The sequence below is a fragment of the Pteropus vampyrus genome, unplaced genomic scaffold, assembly GCF_000151845.1.
Source record: "Pteropus vampyrus isolate Shadow unplaced genomic scaffold, Pvam_2.0 Scaffold681, whole genome shotgun sequence".
In the NCBI taxonomy this organism is placed as follows: domain Eukaryota; kingdom Metazoa; phylum Chordata; class Mammalia; order Chiroptera; family Pteropodidae; genus Pteropus; species Pteropus vampyrus.
In genome coordinates this window covers 532,167-556,888 of record NW_011889462.1, presented here as the reverse complement: position 1 = coordinate 556,888, position 24,722 = coordinate 532,167, and the positions used below count along the sequence as shown (strand labels likewise).

Sequence of the window (24,722 nt, the reverse complement as noted above, 5' to 3'; positions counted from 1 at the left end):
GCAGGGATGTTCAGGGAACTCGCTATACCTTCTACCCTCCCCCTCCTCCTACAGGGAGCTCCAGCTGTGGAGGCAGCTTCTTTTTTTCTCCCAGTCCACCGCCTGACACCTGGGGTTCTGACCTGTGGTACCTCTTATGTGCATATCCCATGCTTAGATGTGTTGGTGTGCAGTTTGGGTTTTTTTGTTGCGTTTTAGATGTTCAGCTTATTACTTTTTCAAGGTGTGAAATCTGGGGACATTTCTCACACTGCTACGTTTCTGATGTCACTTCAAGATTTTTTTTAAAAAAATCATTTGTTTTGAGCAGTTTGATTATGTGTTCTTTGGTGTTCTTTTCTAAATGTTTCTTTTGTTTAGGTTTCATTGAGCTTGGAAGTGTAGGTTTTAGTTTTTTAAGTGTGGAAAGTTTTAGGCCATCATTCTTCAAATATGTTTTTGTTTTCCCCACTCCCCCCCATTGTTTATATATTAGTCTGCTTGAAGTCATCACACATCCCACTGATGTTTTCATTTTGGGGGAATACATTTTGGAAATGTGAACTTGATTGCTTTCAAGTTTAGTAATCTTTACTTCTGCCATGTCTAATCCGCTGTTCATCCCATCCAGTGTATTCTTCATCTCAGATGTAGTTTTGTTTTTTGTTTTTGTTTTTTTTTTTACAATTGGTATCTTTTATTTATCTATCATTTTTAAGGCAAATAGCAAATCTACTTTTTAGGAATGAAAGCTTGCTATTACTGAGGATTATCTTTAGCATTTACTACAACTCCAAAAACAGGAATGTTCCATGCAACAGCAGCACTTTGCTTTTTACGTTGATTACTCTTAATGTAGCCATACTTATTTGCCTATGCTTGGTATAAAGTGTAATTACTACCTGGGACATCTCATAACTGATAAAGCTGGAGAGTGAAGCTGTTTACATAACTACTAGTTGTATCTCTTTTAAGACTCTCCGAGAGCAAATTAACTACTATATGATGCAATTTAATGAAAGGAAAAAAAAAAGAAGAAGAAACATCCTTCATGGTCTTTCATTCATTTCATCAATTAGAACACACAAGGCAGCATCTTTCTCTATAATCTGATCTCTTTGATGACCTGAATTTTCTCTTCGTTGTTCATTCTGTCCAGTGCAATTGTTGCTATCATCGGCATCCATTGGTTCAGTTTTTACTCTCATCCCTGCTTCTGAATGGGGCAAATCATCAGGCAAAGAAGCCAAGCAATTTTGAATCATTTCAGTGACTTATTCCTCTCATTTGAAACCTCTCATCTGTTTCAAGGCATTCACGTTTCTGCACCTCCATCATGACACTCAAGGTCTCTCTTGCTTGGTGGGGTCCGTATTCATTTATGAGATGATGGACATGTACAAAAAGTAGCTTACTTAAGGTCTTCTAGCTTTTCTTCTCATTTTATACTCCCAGGGCTCCTTATCAAGATATCTAAGGTCTAAGAAATTAATAAGGATAGACATTGAGTTTTCTCAGTTCTTTCTTGTGATCAAACTGCATAAGATGAAGCCATTCAATGCCTTGACTTTCTAAAGAGCAAATGATAAGATCATCACATTGGAACTGGTTGCCAAACATTATAACAGTCTTTTATTGGAGATGGAGACTTGGGAGCTAGGCCTCCCTGAATATTTTCATCTGTATACTTCTTGATGTACTGCATTGAAGTGGGTGTAAGGGTACTCACTTGCTGTGGTTCACCTATTGTGGAAGATCAAGAACCTCAGCCCTGAGTTTACTCTGGTAGTCAGATATAGTTTTTTTTTGTAGAAGTTTGACTTGGGCATTTATACTTTTATGCTTGTACTTAACTTTTTGAACACAGAGAATATAGTTATAGACTTGTGTTTATGTCCTTTTCTGCTAATTCTAACATCTGTATCAGTTCTGGATCAGTTTCAATTCATTGATTATTCTCATTATATAGATAATGCTTTCTTGTCTGCGTGCTTGGTAATCTTTTACTGGATGTGAGACACTGTGATTTTTTACATTTTTGGATGCTGGATGTTTTGTATTCCTATAAATACTTTTGAGCTTTATTCTCAATTATAGTTGTTACTTGAAGACGGTTTGATCCTTTTTGGTTTTTGTTGTCTTTTTAGGATTTATTAGGTAGGTCCAGAGCAGTACTCAGTCTAGGATTAATTATTCCTCACTACTGAGGTAGGAACTTCCTGAGTACTCAACCTGATGGGCCATGAATTATGAAAATTTTCAGTCTGCCTCCTTGGAACAGGCCCTCAGTGAGCGCTGGGCACTTTTCCCTCCAATGCTTTTGGATAGTTTTTTCCATGAACCTGGGTAATTTCCTCATATACATTCTGCTGAATGCTCAAGAGGGTCCCTCTGCAGATCTTTGGGTTTTCCTCTCCCTGTAGTCCTCTCTTTTCTGTTACTCTGTTCTATGAAATCTAGCTGCCTTGGTCTCCCGAGACACTCAAATCTATGTCTTAAACTGTGGGAGTCTGCCAGGCTCTGCCTCAGTTTTTTGTCCCTGCAACACAGTCCAAAAATTTCTCGAAGCAGAAAGCCAAGGCAGTTGTAGGGCTCATCTCATTAGTTTCCTGTTTCTTCTTTGTTGCCTGAGGTCCACTGTCTTGGAAACATTTTTTCCATATATTTTGTTAATTTTTTAGATTGTTTTAGGTGGGAAGGTTAATCTGGTTTCCACTACTCATTCCATCTTTCCTAAGAATGGAAGTCCTCCATATTATTTTTTAATTTTTTTACTTAAATCTTTTTAAATTTCTAATTTTGACTGGAGGGCAGAGTGGTGAGTAAATTTTTTTTTTTTTCGTTTTTACAACACTCTATGGTCCATTTTGTTATACAGTATTTATATATTTATTTCCTTTAATCTTCATTTCTTGTTTCCAGTCTCTGAACTCATTGCAATAATTTTAATTTGTATTATGTGTATTCTTTTATTTACATTTGAACTTGTAAAATGACTTGGTTTTTTTGAGCATTTATTCGCAATGCACATAGCTAGTATTCTGCTGTTGAATTTGTTCATTTGTCCTCCAGCAGAATGTTTTCATGTCATGTTGTTTTGTATAGTTACTCCATTAAATTGCTTCTTTCTGCTTGTTCATCTAACATTATAATATCCCTCCACACATTTCACTTGAAAGCAGGATTGCTAGGTCATAGTTTATGCATTTGCATATCCTGCCTATTCCCATTTAGTATATCCCATGTGGAAATTATTTGTAGTCTTAATTCTAGAATTTTATGTTATCTTAAAAAAACTGCATTAATATAGACTTAGCAATATTTTGTACTTTTCTGCCTATCACTGTTGTTTATTCATATCATGTTTTCTTTTTAGAATCAATTTTTTATTTTGATAGATTTCATCCTCTAATAATTCTTAAAAGTAGTATTTATGGATTGAGATAAATCTGCATTTAGGCCTTCCTTGATTACTTTTTAAAAAAAATTTTCTTTTCTAATGGTGAATTTTAGGATCAAAATTCCATTCCCTTTGTAAGTAGAAGCTATTGTTCTTTTGTATTCTTACCAACATTATTGCTCGATTCTGGTTCTTTTCTAGAGCTGGCCAAAAATTTGATTCTCTACTTGTGATTTAAAAAATTCTGTTATAAAAATTCTTAATCATTTTAAAGGATTTAACATCTGTATTTATGAAGGATATCGGTCTATTTTGTTGTAAGGATAAGTTTGTTTTAAGGATAAGGCAGGTGGTTGCTTATAACCACAAGACATTAAGAGCAATTATTTTATTGGTTCTGTTAATTATAACAGTTATTAAAGCCATAGGCACTGGGTTAAAAATGAGATTTGAACGTCAGGTGAAATTCAGCTTTTATTATTAGTCATACAATGTGTAAATAGCCTTGGAATCAGAGAGACTTGGGATTAAATTTCAGCTCTAAAACTATATATTTGTAAGGCCCTTTATATAATTTTATTTGCCCTTACCTTTCTCATATATAAAATGAGAAAATGTTTATTACATATTTTTATTATATATATATATATTAAATTTAAAATTATGTAGTTTTTGCTTTGTTTTCAGCCACAAAAAGTTGTACCCAAGCTAGTTTGACACCTGCCCTGTCCCTGATGCTTGGCCATGAAGAAAATGGAGGTTTGGTGGCCCAGCTTGCCTTGGTGCTGTTTGCTGAGATGTACAGAATATCTAACATGGAAGTTGGGTATTAGGTGTTTATTTAATCTTTTATTAAACTCTAATCAGAAGATTATATCAAATGGCTTTGGAAAAAGACATAAATCGTGGGACAGAGATTTAAATCCCACAGAACTGAAGCAGATGGGTGTTGAAGCACAGTGACAATATAGTATTAGTCAAGACAGCTCAAGTTGCTACAGCTAGTTTTATAGGAAGACTCCACTGATTTCAGTCTAACCTTATATAGGGAACCCAGGAACAATGAACAGCTGTTATTACAGAAGTGGAAGCTATGTAACCATTTTGTACCTTGAACTTGTGAAATCAGTATTAAAAAAAAAAATCCTTTTCAGTATTATGTAATACCTCAGAATGCCTCTTGCATTTCAGCTTTTTTCAATTTATATTGAAGTAGCATACCTCAGAAATTACATATGTATATTGAAGTAATTTCAGTTATGTGAAATATAATTTTTGTACTATGTTGCTCTTAACACATTCAACAGCTATGCTTTTGAAAAATTCAAGGCGTTGGAGCCATAAATTTTAAAAATTTTGATTTTTCAAATTCAAATCTTTTTTTAAAATTTATAATCCTTTAAGATAAGTTGGTTTTATAACATTAAATTTGAAAATTTAAACATTATACTAATACTGTAGAATTTTGGTTTTTGTGATTATATGAAATCGTGAAGCCTTAATTTAAAGCTTTTTTTACTGTTAGTTCATTTCATGTGTTTTGCTAAGTACACATTTAACTAAAATTTTTGTTACCAAATTAAAATAAATTATTTTTCACAGACTCACAGGACTCATGATACAGTCACACTTGTGGTTAAGGTTTATTACAGCATAAGGATGCACAACAGAATCAACAAAGGGAAGAAAGGGTGGGATAAAGTCCAGAGGAAGCCAGACTTAGGCTTCCTAGAGTCCTCTCAGTGGAATCACACAGGATGCGCTTAATTCCTCCCAGCAACACATTGTAATAACTTGTATGAAGTGTTATCTATTAGAGAAGCTCACTGAGCCTGCAAGTTCAGGGTCTTTCTCAGGAGTCAGTCATGGAGGCACATAGTACCTGTGTCACTGAAATTCTAGACGCCAGAAAGGAAAACAGGTGTACAGCACACACCATGTTGTTTGTTAGTTTAGACACAGTGAGCCACTTTTATCAGGTAGGGGAAGTTTTATATGAGTATAGGCAGCTCGCTAGGCAAGTTCTCAGATGCTAGCCAAGGGCCAGCCTTGCAAGCAGGCCTTTCTAAAGATAGCAGCAGCCTTGCTATGTTAACTCATTTTGGCATGAAATATAAATGGCATAACATACCAATTAAACGACAGAGATTGTCAGAATGGATTTTAAAGAAATGACTCAGTGTCTATATATATATGACTCCCTATAAATATAGGGAATTTTAAAGATAAAGGGTTGGAAAAGATATAACATACAGTCAGTAAACACAAGAAATCTGAAGTGACTGTATTGATATCAAAGTAGACTTCTGAACAATGAAAATTGCCAGAGATAAAGAATAATAGTATTTAATGAAAAAAAAGAACTTAATAGCCGAAACTATTGAAAAAGAATAAAGTTGGAGGAAACACATTACCCAATTAAAAGACTTACTATAAAGCTATAAGAATCAAGATAACTTGGTATTAGTGAAGGGATGGATAGGTTAGTGGAACAGAATAAAGAGTCCAGAAATTGACACAAATATGGCCAATTGATTTTTGACAAAGTTTTAGCAGTTCAAGGGAAAAAGGATAGTTTTTAACAAATAAGTGAATGACTGGATAGCCATATGCAAATAAAATGAACCCCAACTGAAACTTCGTACATTATATGTTAACTCGGTATGGATCACTGATCCAAATCTAAGATTATAAAATGATTTATTGGTTAAACCTCTTAGGACCTTAGTGGCGTGCATCTCTTGTCCTGGAATTGGATGCAGCTATAGACTGCCCAGTGCTCAGATGCCCCACCCTGCTCTTTTACCCCTTAACAAGTTCTACACTTGATGTTAGCCAAAAGGCTGAGAAGCAATTTAACAAGTTCTATTTCGTATCTCTCCAAACCACTTTTGGTTTGTCCTTATAAATGTCATGCTTTTCTCAGTAAAGTTATACCTTGATACTTATATATTTATTGCAATATGAAGAAAATTTCATTATATCTTATCAAATTAGTGAACAGGAAATTTTTAGATGATTTGCTTGAACAATTCAAATGTTCTGCTAGAATTTCAGTAATTTTTTTCCTTAATTTGATCTTCAGTTTGTTTTTTAAACTTGATCTCTTTTTAATAGGTATTACATTTTTGATTTTTGAATTATTGCATTGATAAGAATTTTAGCCAATATTAGTAATAATAACAGTAATACTAAGTACCCTTGTTTACCAAATTTAATGTGGCAGAGTTCTTTTAGTGTTTTATCATTAGGTAAAATGTTATATGGGGGCTATCTAAAACTCTTTAGTTCTATTACAAGATTATATTATCTCCCTGTTCCTTTCCTAAAATCATGTTCAGAGTCTCATAGCATACCATCTATATTCACAAAACTTTTCTTTTGGTTATTAATAAAATCAGGGGAAGTGATCTCTTTTAATTACTCCTGAGGCTTTCTACTTCCTGACATGATCCTTGATCCATGGTAATGATGGTGACTACTTGTATTAATTTCCTAGGGCTGCTGTACCAGTTGCAACAAACCTGATGGCTTAAAAAAGAAATTTATTATCACAGGTTTAGAGGCCAAGAAATCTGATATCAAGGTGTTGGCAGAGTTGGCTCCTTGTGGAGGTTTTGAGATGAAGTCCATTCCAGTTTTCTTTCCTTGCTTCTTGTGGGTGCTAGCAATCCTTGGGTATTCCTTGGCTTGTGGCTGCCTTCCAGTCTCTGTCAGTGTCTTTACATAGCCTTTTCAAACTCTGTATCTCTGTATGTCTTCTTTTCTGTCTTTTGTAAGGACACTCATCCTTATAAGATTTAGGTCCACCCTAATCCAGGATAATCTCATTTTGAGGTCTTTACTTTATACCTGCAAAGACTCTTATTCTAGATAAAAGTTCATTGTCACAGGTTCTGGGGTTAAGACTTAGGCATATTGTTTTTTGGAGGCCACATTCAACCCACTATAGCACTCAACCCACTATACCACTATACCTCTTTTGGTCAGGAATAGTGCCTGGCTCTGGAGATAGGAAGGTGAATAAAAGTGATGCCTTTAATCACATAGTCTGATACAAGAAAAGATACAGAAACCCTCACATACTTATAATGAGATATATTAAATACAATGATGAGATAAATATAAATCTTATGGAAACACAAATTAGGATGTTCACAGAGGTATTCTTTGAAGAGTTAATGTCTGTCTAATACTGCCCTGTCCAATATGAAGCCACATGTGGCTGTTGAGCACTTGAAATGTGGCTAGTGTGACTAAGGAACTAAATTTTCCCTTTTAATTGTAATGTAAATTTAAATAAAGATAATTGATTCAGGTTTTGTAAGACTTTTAAATGTGCCTGAAATAACTTGGTATGCAAATAGTAAATTTTATGAATCTAAATGTAGATCAAATGTTTCTGATGAAAATTTAAAATCTGAATTGATGTTCTTAATTGCAAAATACACAGCAGATATTGAAGATTGAGTACAATAAAAAGCTTTGGTGTCTGCATTTCTTCATCTGCTAAATGTGATTGACAGTACATTCACTGTGATAATCCTACAAGCAACCTAATGGAGGAGCATTGTCAATTTCAAATTTTACATTATTTTATTATTAGAGCATTTACAAAGTCTACTAATTAATGGTAAGGTAGAAGACAAGTATTAGAGGAGTTCCTGCATCACAAACTAATAACTACACTGGTTTTCTGAGAAGCAGGGCAGCGATATGGTAAGCATGAGGGACCACAGGGCACTGCAGGATCTGCTCCTCAACCCTGCTACTTCTGATTCCTTTTTCCTACCTCACTTTCTTCCAGCCCCACTGACCTGCTTGCTATGATCTCCCAGATATAGACATGCCTCACTCCCTTACTTTCTTCAGATATCTACTCTAATATGACTTTTTCACAGTGGCTTTCCTCCAAGTCCTACATAAAATGCCCACCACTCTCACCACCCCCATCAATCTCCATCCCTTTAGTCTGCTTTATTTGCTTCACTACATGCATGAATATGTATGCAATAGTCATTGTTTATTTTCTTCCCATTAAAACATAAGATTTATGATAACAGGAACAGTTTTGTCTTGTTTATTGCTTCTTTCCCAGAAGCTGTAATTTATGGATTTAAATGAGTCATTCTAATCACTTTGAATTCATGACCACCAACCAGTTTGTTCAGCAATGATACCATATGTCTGTTTAGTTACTCTTCTGTTATCTCAGACAATTATTTTATACTTACTTCATATGTTAACTATTTCAATATTCAGTATGTTCTCTCTCTTGTCAGCAAGAAGGCCATCCTTACTGGTTTGAAAGTCTTAGTCTACTCCTGTTATCTAGGTCTAATGATTAGTAGCACTCATTTTCATTCTCAAAAGTGTTCATGTTAAATTATAATAATCCTACTTGGAGACATTATGATTTATAAGATATTTGATCTTTATCCACAGTTCTTGGCTTGCAGCTCCCAAAACCCTTGGAATTTCCTAAGAGTTCGGAGTGATCAAGGTATCTTTTACTGTGTTAATGAAAGTGACTTTGGACCCCACCCAAGGGTTACTGGGAGATCAACCGTGTGTTTGGAACTTTCAGTCTTCCCCACATTCCAATTCCTCCCACCTCCAGGTAGGAAAGAGGGACTGGTGATTGAGTGATTGCTATTGGCCAGTGATTTGATCAATCATGCTTATGTAATGAAGCCTTCATAAAACCCCAAAAGGACAGGGTTTAGAGAGCTTCCAAGTTGGTGAACACAGAGATGCTATGAGAGGGGTGTGCCTAGAGAGGACATAGAAGCACGTGCCCTTTCCACTTTTGAATTTTTCCCATAATAATGACAATTCCATATGCTCAATTACTCAGGCCCAAAACATCCAGTCATTATTTGACTCCTCTCTTTCATACCTCTCATGCAGTCATAAAATCCTATCAGCTGTATCCTTAAAATACATCAGATTTGACCACTTCTCCCTCTCTCCACTAACATGATTTCAGCCACCACCATCATTTTGTATATGACTTATTGCAGTAGCCTCCTACCTGGCTTTCCTGCTTCTGATCTTGATCTACATATTCAGGCATCTAGATAGTGTTTGTAATATATAGATCATCAATAGAGGCAGATTATAGATGATTAGCGACCATTGCCTCCCATTTTACATATTTGCTTAAATATATACTAGAGGACCTTAGAGTCTCAGGTAATAGAGAACATGGGCTTCTGTACTACATCAGGCAGTTTTGTTTATGTTTACCAGCTAAAATATGTGGTCCCCACAAGAATGTGGCCTCCCATCCTAGGACTGAGAGAGTTAATTTCCCCCTCTTTCCACAGGCCTTTTACAGTGGTGTCATGTTGATACTCCCTCACCCCTTTCAAATTCAAAAGCAGAGCTCCCTGATTTGATTCATCACTAAGTATGTAACCCTCACACTGGGAGAGGAACAAGAATTAGCAAAACTCACCAAATCTGGGACTTGAACTTATATAAAATAAACTCAACTAGAAAAATGTGTCTGAACCATTTTTTAAATTATAAAGAGCAGGAGCAGAAGACAAGGTAAGAGAGTCAAAAAATGGAAAAAAAATGCAGAAAAACATCTAGAAAAGAAAAATATGGATGAGTACAAAAACCTCACACATGGGGCCCTAATTGCGTTCTACAGAAGATACTGCTACTGTCATCTCCATTCTGGGTGATTTGTCATCACAGTGATCCCTCCCTCTGGTATTCACTGTTTACTTGGGTGATCCTATCCAATAACAAAGCTTTAAATAACATCTGGTATTCACATCCTTGTGTAGACCCCTCCCACATTGTGTCAGCGTCACCTATTCCATCAAGTAAGATGTGGCAGCAGTGGTCACATGTCATTTCTGAGGAAGGTTATAAAGGACACTGGCTTCTGCCTCTCTTGGATTGCTTGCTCTGTTGGAAGCCAGTTGCCATGCTGAGAGGCCCGCATGACTTCTGTTAATAGCCATGTGAGTGAGCCATCTTGAAGTGGATCCTCCAGCCCTGGCCAAACCTTCAGGTGACTGCAGCCCAGCTGAGAGTTGAAGTGCTGCTTTGAGAGACCGTGAGCCAGAATCACCCAGATAAGCTGCTCTTTACTCTCAGAAATGGTGTGAAATAATAAATACTTGTCGTTTTATTAAATCACTGGGTTGTAGACTATTATGTAGCAATAGATAACTAATAAACTGCCTGCAAAATTTGCGACTCTATAACAATTTCCTAAGAACTGAAGTTGTAAGGAACACCTGGTCTCACTATTTTCACATGTGCAGAAGCAGTGTGCTGTACACTCTCTGAAATTCTGGACATCAACATATTAAGTAGACCATCTGATAGACAACTTAATGGTGACTTAGGCTAAAACCCCAGAAAACTTGTATTACTTCTTTTGGGACATCTTTATCCTTTATGTCACTTCTCTTATCAATGTTGATGAATTCCCCTTCAACAACTTCCTTTGGCTACAAATATAAGGCCTCTTTAGTGGTGGCACTTTCACACATGCAGGGCTGGTATTTCTTCTGTAACAACATATATGTTCAATTAAAATTTTACTTCCAGTGTGACTACTTTTTCCTTTGCTGCAAATTTCATCTTCATTGGACAATTCCTTCTTAATAATAAACTTTTTGTAAAGTGTAACATGGGTTTGTGTAATAGTCTGACTCCATATTTGATGTTTGACGACAGCTTTCAAGCTACAGTTTTCCTTCTTCTGCCCCACATCTGGGCAAGCTGATATGAAAGCCCAGTTGCTTCCTTTTTTGGCTCTGAAAGGAAGTACAAGCCACACAAGGCCTGGCATGTGCATTGGAACCCACACTTCAGCCCCACCCCTTAACAAAAACCATAAGCCAGTCTTCTCTGCTTTCTCAAGCCATTTTTGGACCTGCTTGGGAGCCAACCCTGTACACTCCAGAAAGCCTCATTATGTGAGCAATAAACCTTTTCATACCCTCTTTATGCATGTGGAGTGTCATCAGTTTTGACATCCAAAATTTTGGATGGGAAGTCCATCTCATTTCTTAAAGTAATGTCAAAGATAAACAGCTGGAAATAAAGCAGTGAAAACATTTTATTCAGTAACTACTGACAGTAGGAGAAGTCGACTAGCTTTGTGCAGAGGTGACTTTTTAAAAATTATTTTTAAAATTTTCATTTACACTCGACGTATAATATTTAGTTGCTCCTTCTGTATATCTTTAGTTATAGGACTTCTGTTGAGCTAGACTTCAGGCGATTATCAATGATACTTCTGTATTTTAGTAGTAATTTTGATGTGGTTGTGAGAGGAGGCAAGCACAGAGATAACCTACTCTGCCACCTTGAACAGAACTTGAGGTAATGTTCTTTAAAAGGAGAATGGTGGTGGTTGTGGTGGTGGGGAGGGGTGTGGGGGTGAGGGGGGACAAGCAGGGGCCTAAATAGAGAAGTAACAAATTACTAAGAGTTGGTCAGTGTAAATACACTGTAAAGGCCAGCTGTGTCTGCAATTATCAAGTTAGGATTCTATCCTGGGAGACAGGCCCTGTCCTTTCTGATAATTATATTTTAAAGGAATGCCTTTCAGGTCTTTGTGAGACACTTCTGAGTTGTGGAAGGTACATATACATCTCAAAGGGAGAGAGGAAGGATTCGTAATTTTAAGTCCTTTTTAATAAATGCTCTAAGAAAGGGAGGTTGGGACCTATCATCTGGTGCTGGCTGGAACTAACATTAAATTCTGGCATCCTTGAGTTTTCTCAGGCAGGCAGGCGTGTGTGTGTGTGTGTGTGCGCGCGCGCGCGTGTGTGTGTGTTGGCAGTGTTGCGGATTTTGGCCTGTGAACCGGGAAGAACCAAGTGGCACTCAGCGAACTAAGAATCAAAGGAGGTTTATTTATGCCGGTGGGCTCAGAGTCACTCTCCAGAGTCTGAGCCCCGAACAAAGGCAGACAGGAAGGTTTATATATTGATTACTTTCGTATACTTGCGGTCTTTTGTTTTGTGTGCACGGGAAAGGTAGTGTTCCAGGGAGACGAGGTTGTTAAAATTCCTCCAGGACAGGGTGGCCATCTTAGGTTTCTTGACATTTCCCATATCATTCCCCGCTTTTGATGCTCGTCTAAATTCTTTATAGGGCATCACCTTTTTGATTACCTTCCTGATCTCCCTCTTGGTCTCCCTGGACCAAGGACCAATAATTTTATTGCGTAAGGATCTTTGCTGTAGTCTTTCTCTCCACTGTAGCTTCTATAAGGGAGGTAATTGTCCGAACAAGAGGCAACAGGCAAGGCAGAAGTAGGCAGGTAACAAGGAGTACTACTCTAATTAAGGTCTTAAAGCCTCCAAAGTGGAGAACCAACCACTGAAGGTTATTAGGGTCCCATCCATGCCATGTTTGTATGGGCACATGTGCCAGTCTTGTCATCTGTTTGACAAAATCTTCAACGGCCCAGCCCTGGTTATCTATTTGCACGTAACAGTTGGTGTGATTTAATTTCCCAAATACACCTCCTTCTGCTGCTAATAATCTAGTGCCAACCTATTCTAGTAGATGGCATTTCTCATCTGAGTTTCTTGATGTGCCATGAGGGTTAGGGCTCTCCTAATTTTATTAGTAACTGCCTGCAGTTGGATAATTCAATTTAACATGTAAATGGGGATGCGGTATCCCCAAGATCTCTTTTGCCCAAGTGGCAGGCCTATAGTATTAGTTATGTGTTCTGGGGACCATTCATTATCCTTCCAGTCCCCTATTTGGATTTCTCTTTTTACCTGCTGTAATAGGGACAGGACTTTGCTATGTTGCCCAGGCCAAGAGTGCAGTGATTATTCATAGGCGTGATCCTACTCCTACTGATCAGCACAGGAGTTTTGACCTGCTCTGTTTCCGACCCGGGCTGGTTCACCCCTCCTTAGGCAACCTGGTGGTCCCCCACTCCAAGGAGGTCACCATATTGGCACTGAACTTAGCGCAGGCACCCAGTTGGCATAGCACACTACAGCCCAGAACTCTAGGGCTCAAGTGATTTTCCTGCCTCAGCCTCCTGAGTAGCTGGGACTACAGGTGCGTGCCACCGTGCCAGCAAGGGCATTGGGACCGGGTGACCAAGCAATTTCCCTGTTATCAGAGGTAGGAGGAAGGCTTTATTATGCCAATTATACAGCTTCCTTCCCAATTTTTGGGGAGGGGATTATAGGCCTTGTTTCTGCAAATCTAGTAAAGCCTATGTGTGGTCACCCAGTTTCGGGCCTTGGAATTCCTGGGTAGGAATTAATTCAGTAGCTTCCCGATCTTTTCCCAGGTTTGACTATTCACAGTTCCTTCCTCCGGGAACCAGAGACAAGTTTCCTATATGAGATCTAAAATTGCTGAATCTAGTGAGTGTGCACACCATATTCCCTAGCCCTAATATATACTTTAAGCTCTGTACACAAACATTGCAGTCCTTTGACCCTTGTTGTCTTATGTTTTACTCCTGGTTATGACTCTCTGTTCCTTAAATTTATTTAACACGCGTGCTTTCTTGAATTCTACCAGGCTGTGATCTGTATTTTCTTCCTCCTACTCTTTTGAGTATGCTTTTCCTGAGGGAGTCTAATCCTCTTACCTCATTTACATGGTTTCCCATACTCAAGTCTCTGTTCAGGGGCCACTTGCCGCATTCAGCAAGTGGTAAATCTTGCCACGTCCAGTGCGGCACTGGAAATTATATCTGAAAAGCACTGCCATTCACGGTAGCTATAGAAAACTGAGGTAGTGGACACTTCTCGACCTCTTTTGGTAACATGGATACATAGTTCACACTTCTTTGCACCAATTTCCTCCCTAAAGCCCAATTATAAGGAGTCCCAGGATGAAATTCCTCAAGCTTCTGCTGAGTGTAGACTGACCAGCTTCCAGGGGTGGCCAGAGCAGGGCCGACGATCTCAGGGGGATTTTCTGCTGCCTCTGGAACACGATCCAGAGTGGCTGATCAAGAAAACGTTCTGTAGTCTAAGTTTCCTGGTTCTCTGGAGATGCTGTTTTCTTTACCCACTCTGTGGCAGATTCACAGAGTAATACCTGTAACTTTAATGGCAGTGAGAGTTGCTAATATAACAATGTGAGAGCCTGTTTAGTTTGGCTAGAATGGCTCCTTTTTCTAATCTTTAACCTATTACTTCTCCTGACTAAATGGGGTGGACCTAATTCCCTAGAAGCATGGGGGCTCTTTCTAAAGTTTAATTTCTCTTTTAAATGAGAATTATATTACAATAGTTAGGAAAATAAGCCAATTATGATCTAAGTCTTCCGACTATGACTCTAAATTTATTACAAATCCCTGGGTATAAACCTTTATCAAAAAGTTAATTCAGCCAGCCAGATCCTAACACAGAACTTACTAAATTTCTTTCTCTACTGACTGAATACCCTTAAATCTTTATTTTTCCTAAATTTCTGCTAATATAGTTGCAGTTACATCCTATCCCCCTTTTGCACTGTGGGGAGTCTCCCAAAAAGGATTTTGTAAGGGGAGAAGCCTAAAGTCCTTGGGGTGCATGATGGATTACAGCAAACCCCTTCTGAGACAGGATGACCTCAGTGTCTTTGCAGGCAGACCTAGAAACCCCTTAACTAATTTTCCTGCCTAACTCCTTTCTAAGAGCCATGACCCCCCTTATTACTATGGATGTTGCAGGACAGGAGATCTCTTCTTCCGTATCTGCTTCCTACTGAGAAGGGTCATAGTCCCTGCCTACTGGGGTTTCATGGAGCCCTTTCCCTTTCTGCCTCAGTCAGGGTGGGGTCTTGGGTTTCCTGCTGAGGTGCAGCCTTAGTCCCTAGACAAAGAAAAAGATTCAAACTGATTATTTAAATCATATATCTATTAATTTGCCTATTAAGCGAGTAAAGGAAAACAGACTTGGTTAATATATTGCTTAAAGAGTAAAAAGACCTGTGGCCTAAAGTCCCCTCCCATTCAGACTTTAGGGGCCCTGCCTGTCTTAACACCATTTCTGCTTAACAATGGGCTGATGACCCTTATCAATAGCCAGAGGATCTGAGTTTTGGGCAATTATCAGGATTTGAGGGAGAGGGCCTTTTTCTATAAAGAAAGGAGGGAAGAAAACTTAACTAGGTTTACTAAAAAGACTAACTCTGCAAGAGATGTCCCATTTCATTTCCTCTCTCTTTTGATGGGTCTCATATCTGAGACTAGCTTAAGATGAAGTTGATTGCTTTGTTGCTGTAAGAAAATTCTTCCTTTGGCTTTGGTTTTAACATACGAATAAATGGTTCTTCCATTAATAACAAACTATCTAGTGAGTAATTTGCATAACTTACGGAAGTAGTGGTGCTGTTGTTCGATGTCATATTATTTGAGGTAAATTGGAGCCCTTTCTGTTTGCCTCGAGGGCTGACTTTTAACAGATTGCTGGGAGGTAGTTGGCCTGCTAGTAGGAAACCCTGACAGAGGTGGGTTGTCTATGAATGTTTTAGCCCTAGGTTCCCTACAAACGTGCACTGTGTGGTGGGCAAGGGGGCTTCCCTTTTTAGGCTGTGTCCTACTTTCTCAGACAAGGCACTTTCTGCACAGGACTCTGGTCCTGATGTGTGGCAGAGAACTTCATTGCTAATCCTGGTCTCACAATGGGAAAGGAAATTTACATTAGGCTGACTGTTTATTTCTGTCACTGGGCAGTTAGCATTGGAGAGAGAGACCTATGGGAAGGGTCAGGACAGAGTAGGCAGCTCTAGTATCTAGTAAAAATTCAGTATTTTTCTTTTTGTCACTTCGAGGGTGACCTAAGGTTCTACTGTTGTGATCCTGGCAGATTTTTTCTAGGACTAGAGCTTGCAAGTGCTTGGGCCTCAATTGTTGGAGGAGAGAGCAACCCTTTCATGAGAGGCTTGCTATGTGGGGCGAAGGCTTATGAGGTCCACCCCTCCCTGGCTTCCCAGGGCTGGATGGACACTTGCCCTTCTAGTGCCCTTCCTTTTGCAGTCTGCATATTGTTTATGTTATGTCTCAGTCCCAACAATGCCACTCATAGCCAACCAAGATCGAGGCCCTCCAGGTCTGCAAGGTTTTTACTGCCTAAGGTCACCTTGAGATGGTCCCTGTATTATGGCAGCTAAAATTAGCACCCTTTTATACTTTGCTTCCTTCTCTGCCCAGTCCCAGTTATTGAACACCTTAAAGACCTCTGGCACCAAGGCAGTCTGCAGGGTTTAAATGTACTTACAGTTTTGAGATGGACTCATGGTTTTCACACAGCAGTCCCTGATAATAAGTTATTCTGGCATTGGTCAGCTGCTTATGTTCTTGACTATTCATTAATGGAATTACAGTATAGGGAACCCTTACATTTAAACCTAGTACTCGGAAGTGACAGAATTCAGCTGCCCCTCAAAACTTACTCTTTTTTGATGTTTGGCCGTGGCTATGGTGTTGAGTGTCCACTATACAAATCATTGATTGCCCCCTCCCTACTTCTATTGCGACTGTTCCTAGTCTGATTGTCCTTCGGACCAGTCTTCTTTGACAACTGGCTCAGGTTGATGTCTTAAATTCTCCAGCCCTTTTGGACTTACAGTTTCCCTGCGACGAGGGCACTCGTTCTTCCAATGGCCGATCTCTCTACAGAAGGCACATTGGTTATGGTGTAATTTCCTTGTGGTTTCTTTCTGCCTGGTGGGAGCAGCCATCTGTTGCATTAGACCTGGGTTCCCTAATGCAGCTGTCAACAGGGACACCTTCTGCTTTTCCTGTTTGTCAGTTACCTCCTGGTGTATCTCTGCTGTTTTTGACACATTTGTTGACTTCCTAGACCCAGCCTTTACCTCTAATTTGGACTTTTCACGATGTTTTCCCTGTAGTGGGGATCTCACAAGCTTTCTAACAAAAGGGACAAGGATCATTCTAACCTGGCCTTCTTGTTTCCAGGCACTCCACTACTGTTCTTCGGGCTTTTCTATTAGCAAGTCGAACTTGAATGAGATGTCAGGCCAGGGCTCTGGGGCGGTAGGGGGCGGCAAAGGCACTGATGGTAGAGGCCTGTCTGGCAATTGATAGTAAAGCGGCTTCGCGGGGACTGACGGAGCTATGGGATGTACAGCAGTCATTAGATAGAATCTTCCTTAGGGCCCCTGGGTGAATTATTTTTGTTGGTGCCTCCTTGTCCTTTCACCTAGCCAGGTGGGTCACAAGTGCCTGATTCTGTCCCTGCCTATTTGTGCTGAACTGGACCCAAGGGAGCACTATAGTAGCGGTCTGCTGCCATATGTCTATGTACGGAACTTAGCCTAGATATCCTGGGGTCCTGTCACTACCCGATACACTGCTCTCACTGTGGGGAGGTCTCAGGTCCCTTCTGAGGGCCAACCTACCCCTAAAGCAGGCCATTCAAGCTCACAAAGAATACGAAGTTTTTCCAAGGTCAGCGTCACCCTATACTCCTCAGAGAAACCCTCCTTAAAATTTTACAACATACAATCTCAGACAGTTGGCTTAGTGGAACTCCCCCCATATTTGCAGGGAGCTTCCTTTGAGAAGTAGGCATAAGGGCTAGTGTTAATATATTCTCTAAAGTCTTAGAAATCTAGTTAAAGCAACGCAAAACACTAAAATTATTTTGAAGAAATACAGAATCCTAGTTTTCTTCCTAGAAAACCTTTTCAAAACATTTGCATCAGACCAATAATCTAAAGAACATTAGAAACAATTCCAGTTTTTTTATTGTTTGTTTGTTTGTTTTGCATCGGCTTGCTCTGGGTATTTAAATTTCCAACCTTGTTTCACTTTATTACATAAAATTACCTTTCAGATTTTCTTCACAAACCTTATCCTATACTTTCCCTTCACAAAATTTCTTCTCAGGATTTCCCTTCACAGACCTTCTACTACTTCCGCAAACCTTCTTTCACACTTTCTTTATTCCTTCAGTTTGCCTCTTTTTACCGGTTCAGTAATAACCACCTCCTAGGCAAATACCTTTCTTGAAATTCTTTGACGTATTCTCAAGGACCGTTGCCTTACTCTGACCTGACCCCATGTTTCCCACTGTGTTGGTACCACAAAAACAGACAAAGGGTGGGGTGTCCCTTTTCAGAGACCACTCAGATGCCTGCCTGGCCACATCTCTCTCAAGACTTTCAGCGTGTGCTGGCTAAGGTGTACCCGTATAAACCCCGGGCCTGGTCATTCCCTGGAGGGATGAATCACCTTTATGCCTTATGATGTCACTACAGAACCGCAGGTTGGGGCCCTCTCAGACCCCATAGTTTTTCACTGTGGGGCCACAGATTGGAAACTCAGAGACAGGTCTCTGAGATCCACACAGATGCACACATGCTCTCAGAGATTAAAACATTCCCTCCCTGATGGTCCCTGTCTGAGGGGCCTTGCCCCTGGGAGGTGATCAGTCTCTCCTTCCACCCTTAGGGTGGGCCTGTCTACCGTGGGCCTCGGCCTTACCGTGGGCCTCGGCCTTACCGTGTCCGATGTGGATCTGCTGAATCTCCTTGTTCTCGCTGCTCAGAGTCGGGAGGGGGAGACAACGGAGTGGGGCCAGCCTAGTGCAGCTGGGCCTAAGACCGCTCAACTGGGGCGGGGTGCACCTTCTAGTTCCTCAGTTGCCTTGGCCAACCAGCGTCTCAGCGTTGTGCCCAAACCCGTGGCTTCAAGGGGCCAGCGCGGTTGGGTTTCCCGGTCAGGGAACCAAAATGATGCGGATTTTGGCCTGTGGACCTGGAAAAACCAAGTGGCACTCAGTGAACTAAGAATTAAAGGAGGTTTATTTACACTGGCGGCCTCAGAGGAGTCACTCTCCAGAGTTTGAGCCCAGAACAAAGGCAGACAGATAGATTTATACATTGATTACTTCCGCATACTTGGCGGTCTTTTGTTTTGTGGGTGGGGGATGAGGGGTAGAAGGTAGTGTTCCAGGGAGATGAGGTTGTTAAAATTCCTCCGGGACAGGGTGGCCATCTTAGATTTCTTAAATTTCCCATATCAGCAGTAATGGGGAGAGACATCACTCTAGGGACACAACCTTATGCAGCTATGGAGGTCTGAATGGACTCTACCCAGATTCTACAATTCTTAGTAACCACAATGGTTTATCACTGGGAGACAAAGAGCCCACACAACTACAACTGTTGCCGCTCTTCGTGAATTGAATAAGAGATTTGCAGTGACCATTCACCGACAAACTTTGAAAGAAGTGATGTGACCGGTCACTGATTATGATGTGTATCCATTATTAACGTAGTGATTTGTAGACCGAAGAGCTAGCAGAGAAGTTTGCCCTTCATGTAATTATGGTTAATATACACTGGTAACTGAAGTTTGAATTGTGTTATTAGGGAACTGGTGTTATTTAACTAAATCATGATGACTGAAATTCATGCGTATCTAAACAATGCAAAGGATTGCCTGTTGTGTTATAGTGCTGCTACATTTTATGAGAATGTAAATTGTGCAAATTTGAAATAATGTGAATAAATTTTTGAAAGTTGTATGTAATGCATAAAGTTTCAAATACTGCAATTCTCTTAATATTTAAAAATATTTTTGAGAATCATAGAATTTCAGGACTCTTAACAGCAAATTGATGGCAGAGTTTATTGCTATACATAGTCCCCTTTAACTAGCACACAAAATTTAACTGTATTACATGTCAATCTCCTATAAATGTTATTTCTGTGCTTTCAAAATTGTGAATGATCTGCTGACTTGTGCTGTTATTTTAATACTCAGTGTTGTTGAAATAGAAAAAATTTAAAACAACTAACAAATATTTAGAAGTGTTAATGTTTGTGCTGTAAAACATGCCTGAAAATTGATAACTCTGGAATAGAATTTTGATTTTTTAATAAAATTTGATTTTGATGCACTGTGTGGTAGTATTGGTAGTGAATACTCTGGAATGCTCAGAAAATGCGAAACAAAATTAAAACAAAAATTTTCTACCTATTTGTAGATTTATGCTCTCTGAGAATATATTCTCTATACTTATTCTAATGGGAGAATCAGTACTTGATTATTTAGGGAGTGAATTTTCCCATGTCTTCATTTATTTATTCCTCATATCACTTTTATGTAATATAATATGTGGGTTTTGTTGAATCCTAGTTTAAAAAAACACAGCTTCACAAAACTTAACAAAAACCTCTGTAATAAACATTCTTGGGACAATTGGGGAAATTTGAATATGGACTTGATATTAGATGCTTTTTATGGAATTACTGTGAAAATTTTTATAAGTGTGATAATGGTATTGCGATTATGTAGTAGTATGTCCTTAATCTTAGAAGATACGTAATGACATATTTAGGGCTGATGTGTCATCATAAATAAATATACATCTAGATAAAGCAAATATGGCAAAATATTAATAGCTGTTGATTTTGTAATCTCAGAACCTGCTCAAACTGGTCCCATTCTGTTTCTAACAAGACCTGGACCAAAGTTGAAATCTTGGATATAATACTTGTGAGTAACACTGTAAACCTTTAACTGTTCCCCACCAGGAAACTAAGGAACTGAGACATGACCGGAACTTGAATGCTGGAACCCTTTCAGAAGCTAAGGGTCCATTGTTCAGGAAGATATGCTGCTGAAACCCCTTTAATCTTGCCTGAACTCTGGATCCGGAAGACGGATTTGAACCTTGCCTTCTGTCACTTTGTTGGTCCACCTCACAGCCTTTTTCTTTCCTCAAAAGCCATTGCCATAGTATCAGCTTCTATGCATATAGGGCAGGGAGCCCTTGCTTGGTAATGTCAACCGATGATTGTTGGTGCCAATTCAATGCCAAAAGGAATCCCCAATTTGGGGTGCGTTGAAGAAAGAAACTTTATTTGGTGCAAACAGCAGAATTGTGATGCAGCACAGCTGTGAAAACAGCTCAGTAATGAAGCAGTACAGTTGTGCCACAAAAACAGCATGTATGCAAGGTAGCCCTACCCCACTCCCTGTGCTCCAATCTTGTCTGCCCTGCTATGGCAAGACTTCTTCAGTATTTCAGCTCCAGCCAGAGAAACTCAGTCTTCCTTCTCTGGTGAAAAGGAAAACTGTGCTCTACAAGCCACCTGGGGAGTTGACATATAGATAGGAGTCCCTGCCTCTGGTCCCTAATTGGTATGTTCTCATGCAAATGAGGACTCTAAATCCTTGCAGTTTGGTCCAAAAGGTACTGTCCTGAATAAGGATAAAGCTGTCGGAGCTATGCTTGGATGGGGAAAGCCTTAGTATTAGTGGTTGAAATATAATTCCAGGAACTCCTTTATAGGGACTGGTTCAGCTAGCAGGAATGCAGTGCAGGCAGGCAGTTCAGTGCAGTTCAGAGTGGGAGACAGGCTGCTTAGTGCAGGCTTCTCCCTGAAATGTGGCTTGCGGGGAGAGATTCTGCTTTTAAATTTGATCCCATTTATCCACCAGGAGCCTTTCTCTATAGCAATATTCTTTCTCAGGATCCATAGGAACAACTAGAGGTATGTCTGCTCATTGAAGTCTTTCAAATTTTGTATTTGAAGTTTTCAATATGAAAGAACTGGGAAATACATTGACCAAGTTAATCTTTACATTGTTTACAGAAAACATGCTCTAATAGCTATGCCCTTTATAATCCCATTTTTGTAAAACCTTTTGTCTGAAGGTTTAGCACAGTCACCTAAGATATGAGGCTATGTTATAGTAGTTTTCTTTTAGTTTGTATTTTTATCTACAATTTTTTGTATATTGTAATTCTGAGAAGATGGCGTCACATTTTATCATCATGACTACTACTGCCACCACTACGAGCACGAAGCTTCTGTGCTTTCCTGGGAGAAACCCTGCTGTCATGGGCCTTGTTTTCTTTTTAAATATTTGCACTGTGGGTCTCCTCTCCGGTCTTTCACCCGCGTTAGGGTCTGGGATCGAGAAAGAGCCTCACACCCACTCGGGGCTCCAATCAGTGCCCCTCCGTCTCTACTGCTCCGCTTCAGAATGGCGAGGCTCCTGCGTGGTGCCCCGTAGGAAACCACTACCGGTGCACTGTAGTCACCGATCCGGAGCTGGGGACAGGCTCTCTGGCGCATGCGTCGCCCTGCACGCGGTCCTGGTCCGGGCGCCACCGCAGCTGGAGCGCGGTTGGGGTGCGGCAAGAGCGGAAAGCAAGCGGAGCCTACAAGAGAGCGGGGCGGGGCTTCGCAGCCTAGCTCTACCGAGCAGCCACAGCGGATCGCTAGGGTCTTTGCGCGCTTACCGGCGTCTACGGGTCTTCAGAAAGGCCGCAGTAGTGTTGGCGGCTCCATTTATTGGGCTGCAGAACAGTCAGCGAGTGCTGCGGGGAGTCCTTGCCTTACTGGTAACAGATTAGGAAATGGAGACGCAGAGAGGCCAGTGACTGTCTCAAGACTACCCGTTCCGCGAGAGAAGACTCTAGGAGACACATCTACATCTTTCCCTAAAGAATGATTCTGCCTAGAGCCAAAGGACATTGCTGTCAAGTATAACGTGGACTCCGTTTTATTACTGGGTGCTTGTATTTCTGGGATTCTTGTTATCTCTTCAGGGTTCTTGGGTCACACTTCATAATAGTTAGTTCTGAATCTGGTCTGAACTGTTCAGCCTGTGTGTCCTCAGTGGTCCTGAACTGAGTTATGTTAAGGACCAGCCGGAGTTTCTGGGGCATAGGAAGTTCCAAGATTTGGGGCCCTCATGTAGGTTCCAACCAAAAAGATTTGTCCCCTCGGTTTAGGTCCTGGTTCCTGGGCACAGGCGGATCTTTTGAGGTAAAGAGGACTCCCATTTGGAAGATGGACCATCTGAATGGAGACCTCCCACCAGTGCTTCAGAGCAGAAGAGGACCAAGGCCAAGAAAAAGCAGATCCTAGATTTGCATGGCTTCTAGCAATATGTGATCCTTGTGCTCGGCAAGCCGTCCTTCAAACTAAGACAACCTGAGGTTGAGCCAAGTTTCAGGAGAGGTGAGCTGAGGCTAAGGCAAGAGGCAAGTTTGCTCAATAAATGACACTTTTTTTTTTTTTGGAGGATTTAAGAGAGCACAGACTTGGGAAAGAAATACCACCTACCAATAAGAGAATCTTATCTCAGACCTCCCTAACAGCCTTTGACTTCTTTTAAATTCCCCACCCATTCCAGATCATGGTGTGAGGGCCATCTTACCACATGCAGTATTGAAAGACATGAGTGCTTCTTCCATAATGACTTCACAGACTTAGAAGATAATACAGGTAAAAGCTTCCTGGATCACTTATTTCTGCCTAGCATGAGAAATGAAAACTACTGAGCCTGAGAAGGTGAATGTCTGAGTCATCCCATTTATTAGTGTGCCCTGGGCAATAGTTAGATTTCCAGACATGGTAAGTCAAAACCAGTTTCTATCAAAAGACTGGGAAAAGTAGTTAAGGACCAAAGGATGTTGTTCTACAGTAGGACATTTTATCCAGCTAGTGGGTAGACCTTTGTAGGCAGGAGTATCCAAGAGGCTCAAGGGAAATCAAATCTCTTATGATCCATTCTTTCTTTCTTCAACCCAGCTCTATCTTTGTAGTTCTCTACCTGTTTCCTAGAGATGCAGAAAATGAACATCACAAGTGAGTTGTTTACTATTTTCCCTACTTGTTTAGAGTGTCTTGTATGAGGCTTAAGAGTCAATAGGTTAGAATGGAAATAGAGGAATAGATGAAAATCAGCTTCAAGGAAAAATATACAGGAGCACATTAATATTGGGACAAAGTGGTATGCAGAAACATGCGAGTTCTATGCTATTATTTTTGCTATTCTATGCTATTATCAACCAAATTTGTTTGATTTTTCTAATGCTCAGCAAAAATGCAAATGTTCTCTGTTACATGATTTGCATTGGCCCTTAAAGAAATCATCATGTTAATTCCTAACGAGACATTGAAAGTTCTAAAACGTGTTCCTTTTCTGGTCTTATAGGTAACAATAAATAATCTTTCAGTGACTACTGGAAATCAGTGCAGCCTGCTCCTTGTAATCACTCCTTAGGAGAAGCAGGACACTTTGTGCCAAAGGAGAACTTAATACAGGTTTCTAGGGGCCAAAACACTGTGGTCCATGATCCTTTTTGATCCAGACATACATTCTGGGATATCTGCAAGAAATAATGGATTATATAATCTTCAGATAATCTCCTTTAACATTATAGATTGTACAGCAAATAGATTAAAGATGTATTTTCTGGCTAATATTTCTCCATTTCCCTTTCACATTTCAAATCTCATCACTTGCTAAATCTGTTAGGGACACCAATGACCTTACTATGGCAAATTTTATGGATACTTCAATATTTGCCTTACCTGAGCATTCTGTCCAGTTGAAGCTCAT

The 24,722-nt window shown here is 39.9% G+C and overlaps 1 pseudogene; it reads right to left on the bottom strand.

Annotated features, from left to right (window-relative positions):
* Nucleotides 1-1,028: 1,028 nt before the first annotated feature.
* LOC105309199 lies at nucleotides 1,029-24,722 on the bottom strand (annotated as a pseudogene).